The sequence below is a fragment of the Microtus oregoni genome, unplaced genomic scaffold (genome assembly GCF_018167655.1).
Source record: "Microtus oregoni isolate MIOR12 unplaced genomic scaffold, Mior012 000021F_ref0000039, whole genome shotgun sequence".
Taxonomy (NCBI): domain Eukaryota; kingdom Metazoa; phylum Chordata; class Mammalia; order Rodentia; family Cricetidae; genus Microtus; species Microtus oregoni.
The window spans coordinates 33,179,498-33,185,497 of NW_024543080.1; positions in this window are offsets into that span (position 1 = coordinate 33,179,498).

Genomic DNA, 6,000 nt, shown 5'->3' on the forward strand with positions numbered 1-6,000 from the left:
CCTGTTATCATCCGGAAGGATTTCTCTGGCAGCACATAGGAACAGATGCACAGTCCCACAGCCGGGCTTTATTTGGAGAGAGACTCTAAATGGGAAGTCCCCACCAAATCCCTCTGCTTGAAGCTCAAGTGATAACACAGAGATTTTAAGAGCCAAAGAGGATGGAGGACATGAGGAAAATAAGGCCCTATGAGTCAACTAAAAGCCATGTAAACAAAACTTCGTGCAGATAATGGCATTATGACCACAATTTATGTCTCTATACTTTATTTACAACACTGATCTCCCAGCAACCAAAAGTTGTTGTGAGTTAGATGAGAATTTCCTTCAACTTTGTCAGCATATCTTCAATGTTCCTCAGATTTGACAGACACAAACAGTGTCTTAAACAATGAATAATTGGATATGTGATTCTTAAAATTGTTCACCTCTGTTAGGATGGGTAACACACATATTGAGTTATTTCAGTTGTACTTTAGTAAAACATTAGACATCAAAGAAAGGAGAGTGTCAATTAACATATTTATGTATTGAAAGAGCCAAAAAAGTTGTAAAGAGTAAGGCTGTTCTTTCTTGAAGACTAAGCACTGTAGTGATGAGGCAGAGTGGGCCTGCTTTTTGTCCTGGCTGCCCAGCTAGATCATATCAGAAATAACCAAACAGAAATCTGTATTAATTGAATTACTGCCTGGTCCATTATCTCTAGCCTCTTCTTGGCTAACCCTCATATCTTAATTAACTCATTTCTAATAAATCTGTGTATCATCACATGACTGTGGCTTACTGGCAAGATTCTAGCCTGTGTCCATCTCGGAGAGGAGAGCCATGGCATCTGCCACACAGCCTTCTACCTAGCATCCTGTTCTGTCTATTCTGCCTAGTTACTTTTCTGTCCTATCAAAAGGCCAAGACAGTTTCTTTATTTAACCGATAAAATCAACATAAAACATAAGACCCTCCTACAAGAAAGCACGAGGCATGAGAAAAGGCTAATGAAGAAATATTTTGCTCATTCACTTTGCTCTTTTGAAAAGCCCTCTCCTCTAAACAATGAAAAAAATATAAAATACTCCACTATTATTAGACTGTAAAGAAAAAAGATAGGGTTTGAGTTAGCTGTGCAGCTCACTGTACTTATCAGTCTAAAGTTTTAAATGCAGGATGGTAGATTGGGTCTGAAAATGAAAATAAGCTTGCTATTTAATGCATTGTGTACAAAACTGTTATATTTTAACATTTTCATATTTCGGTTCCCTTAAATCTTCAATATTTGGAGTAGTATTGACATGACATTCTGGTTTAGTTGTTTCTTTTACTTCAGGCAATGATATCTTGGCAAAATTAATGCAAACAAGGACTGACAAACAGTGTATTTATATTTCTATTTAGCCTTTACTTCTATCTTTACTACTTCCTCGTGTTGATGGCAAAATGCTACTCCTCAGCCAATCATCTCCACAGTCTTAGAGAGAATAGCTGACACTGGACATGGAAGTGTTGACATCAGACCACACAGTGATCCCAACCTAAACCACTCTTCTACAGACTAATGACCATATTAATGACCATATGCTTCAGGATGCTTAGACTTAGGAATGATATTAACATGCATGTACTTTTTATTAAACACATGATTTGTTGATGAAGATACTAAGTGTTTTTGTCCCCACACTAGAAGTTATCAAATATTGCCAAGTACAAGAATGTCCTGGTCAGTTCTGTCACTACTATGACCATTGAGCTCCTTATTTGAAGATAAGGTACACTTTTTGGAAGATTATTAGATTGTTTTTAATATTGGCAATTATTGATTTAAGTGTATTCTTAGCTTAACAATTGGAAGATAATATGTACTCATGTATGTTTGTATATATATATGCAATCACTATATGACAAAATAATTAAGTTTAATGTCATGGTTTAAGTATAATACTTAGAGTAATACTTTATTTTTTCTAATCTGATACCAATTATTTTGGGCTGTAAGCCTCAAATAAAAGAGAATCTTCATGGATTCAAAGTACTTTTCTTGGAAAACTGCCAATACATGGAGTTTTGTTTCCGTGTTCTTGTTTGGAGGCAAACAGAGAATATTGATGCATTTAGTCTGCCTCCTAAAACTGTGGGGAGCATTTCCTGCTGAAGTCAACTTATAGCTAAAACCACAGCAACCTCTGCCCCAGAAAGCTCTCATGTTTACTTCCAATGTTTCTCTTCCCCCATGAGGTATTGGCATTCAGCTTCAGTTTGTTGTCTTTTTTTTTTTTCCATTCTTGTTCTGCTTTCCTGGAACTCTTCACCTGCGGCTACTCATTACCCCAAATTGACAGTAGAACTTCATGGTCTTCTATGAAGTAATCCTTATTCAGTCTTTACTATGACGATGAACGTTTTACATAGTTATTATCTCCTTTAAACCTATAGTATTACTATGGTGATTTTCATTTGTTTTCACAAATATCATGCATGGTTAAAGGAAGCACTAATAAAATACACACATACACATATATATCTGCATATATTTGTGTATATGTGTGTGCATGCATTTACACTTGAAATACTACATTTAATTTTAACTAAGAAGAAAGGCTCATTCTGACATAGAACTTTAAAGATAGATGACCTAGAACACTAAATCTAAACTTAAAGTCATTTTTTTTCTTAAATGTGTTAGTCAATCTCTTGCTTTCTCTGTGAAATCTTTAAGTACACAATATTTTTACTACATTTAGAAAAATCGTCTCATTAAACACAATCTGACATGAGTGTTAAAATGATAAAGATATGCCAAAGAGTTTTAGAAGAGGTTTTATAAGTGTTGACGTAATTGGATATGCTAGCATTCAAACTCTACTTTGGAGGTAGAATGTCTGGATGGGTACTGGTGCTATAGTTATCACCAAGAAATCTGGCTTTGTCTTTGTGGCCCCATGCTTCTCACGTGTGTTTGTTAAAAACACATTTAACTTCACATTCCAAATTCCAAAAACCTTAGAACCAGTTTATCTCAAATTAGTCTGTATTTATGACTGCTTACCCAAGCACTCAGCTTCGTACCCTTAGGTAGTTGATTTTTCACGGGCTTTATTAAACAAATATTCCTTTAACACGAAAAGCAGCAGCTGGTGGCATAAGCAGCATGTATTTTCAAATCTTAGGTAGGAATAGAGCTTCATTCTTTTTACCAGCAGGAACATGGCCAGGAACATGGCCAGTTCTCTTAAGCTTCCAAAGGCTTACATCAATCAATAGCAAAATCTTGTTAATAAAGTCTTTCTTTCAGCATTCTCAGATAAATTCATGTGTTTGATTATATCACATTATGCCTCCAATAAATTTGATTCCACCTTCTCTCTCATGCTCCTATTTTATCTTCATTTGACTTTTTTCTTTGCGATAATTCCCAAATATGAAAATTCTCCATTCGGCTTAGTACTCTTCAATGAGGGAAAAAAAAAAGAACTTCAATGTCCATCATTTCTAAATCACACACACACACTGGCAACTACTTGTAATTATTACTGGGGTAATCATCATGTGAACTATAATTGCAAATTTTAACTACATTTTAGTGAGTACCATTTAACCATTTCTTAAGCCTCTGATAATGCAAAAAGCATAAAGAATTATTTTTCTTTTTGTCAGTTTTAGGTTTATGTTGTAACTTTCTTATAAAGGATGGTAAACTTTTCTTTTCGGGTGTTTTTTCAAAGCAGAGTTTCTCTGTTGTAGCCTTGGCTGTCCTGGAGCTCACTCTACAAACCATATTGAACTCGGTACTCAGAAATCTACCTTCCTGTGCCTCCAGAGTGCTGGGACTAAATGCGTGTAGTGCCACTGCCCAGCCAGGATGTAATTCTTAATCATCAAAACCCCGGTGACTTTTTTTTTTGCTTCATTAAATAAATTGTCATTGGCTTTGTAATAACTTTGTGGTAAGAGTTGGATCTTGAGGATTGACTTGGGATTTCTCATAGGTATAGCTCCTGTGGCATCTGCTAAAGTTTTTCTCCCATATAGTCTACCTTTTTGTTTGTTGTGTTTTCAGTTTTCGACAATGTTTTGCTATGTTGACCAAGCTGGCCTTCAATATACTTTTTTTTTTTTTTTAAGAAAACAGTTCCTGACCTTGCAATCTTCCTTACTGCTGTTCCTTATAAGCAGGAATCTTGATTCTTGACTGTCACACCTGATAGCCATTTGACTTTTGCCAATATATGGACATTTCATTCAATTTATTCTACATAAAATAGTCATATCATCCTGTCTAAAAATCACAACTCTGAATATTCTCCTCTTCCTTTTCTTAAATTTCCTCTTAGTCAGGAGTGACACATAAGGTAGCAAAGGATTTAGTAGCCTTGCCTTCATCCCATGTCTTAATCAGTGCTTCATTGCTGTGAGGCAACACCAGCACCAAGGCAACTTAGGAAGAGACCATTTTAATGGGATCTTCCTTACAGTTTCATTGGGTTAATCCATTACCATCATGGAGGAGAACATGGTGGCAAGCAAAAATGCATCATCCTGGGGAAGTAGTTGAGAGCTCTATCTGCTGATCTGCAGGCATCAGTCACAGATAAACAACAAGGATGATGTGGACTTTTAAGACTTAAAAGGAAACCCCAACAACGTACCTCCTTCCATAAGACCACACCTCCTAATCCTTCCCCAAACTCTACTAAGTGGGACAAAGCATTCAAATTTGCGAGTCATGGGAGCCATTTTCCTTCAAACCATCATATGACATGAAATGTTCAATAATAATCTCGATGAGATTTATTAAGAACATGCTTTAATTATTTCTCAAGAAGATCCTGACAATTGTTAGTTCCAGTTGTTAGTTACTGTGTATTTTTCATGTACATAATATTAGGTTTCATCAAGAGTTTTGCAAGCAGGAAAGTGCAAATTTGAACTATCCTAAGCTTTTATCTCATCCTAGTCAAAATCATTGTCACATATACTTTCATACAGAGAATAAAGGGATGTGTCTGTTTCACCAGAAACTTACTAGTGTCCCAATAAAGAGTGCATCTTTCATGCAGAGAATAAAGGAATATGCATGTTGAATATTCTGCTTGACCAGGAAAATACTAGTGTAGCCATAAAAAGTGCATCTTTCTTTTTTTAACTATCACATTCCTGACACTAATCCATTCTCACAGCATAGAAATGACTTAATGCAGCATTATTGAGGTCCATCCACATGAAAACACGAACACTGGATCTTAAGAATGCTTTCAAGAGAAAATATATACCTAATAGACTTTATGAAAATGTATGGATAATATGTTTCACTTAAAGAAGACCATATTTGGTTGAATTTCTGCAAAGAGTTCAGCTAACCTTATTGTGATAATGACCTCTGACTTTAGAAAGCAGCTCTTAATTTAATTCAAGATGCTTGAATGAAAATAGTACACAACCCATGGTATGCTGGGAATTCATGAACAGTACATAAAGCATTGTTCAACATACATGAAAAGACAGTAGTGTGTGTTACAGTATTTTTCACTCTAATGGGAAAGATCTAAATTTCATTCTGCTCTGAAATCTTAAATTTTCTGAGAATCTACAAAAGAAATGAAATTTACATTTCCCCGGTTATTAACATTTAGTGGAAGGTGAATATTCATTGTCTAGTTCTAAGAGAAAACATTACCATATGATTTCTTATAAGTTTCAAAAATATTCCCTTATAGTTTCTGTAAAGACTTGTTCTTACTTGCTATCACTCTTAGAGACACACAGAAGAGAAAACTGTGTTAAACTAGGCTGAAACAAAGAATCCATGCGGAGGCTAGATCTATACTAGGTCAATAAATGGTGCATTTCAGCTGAAAAATTTTAGAGTAAATTCTTGAAAATGGCCATTTTATTGTGCTGTGTCATTTAATGTAGCTGTTCAATCATTTTTTTTTTATGGTTACAATGAAGGAAATCCTTACTAGGCTCAGAAGGGCTTTGTACATACAATGTGAACTTATTAATGTAGTT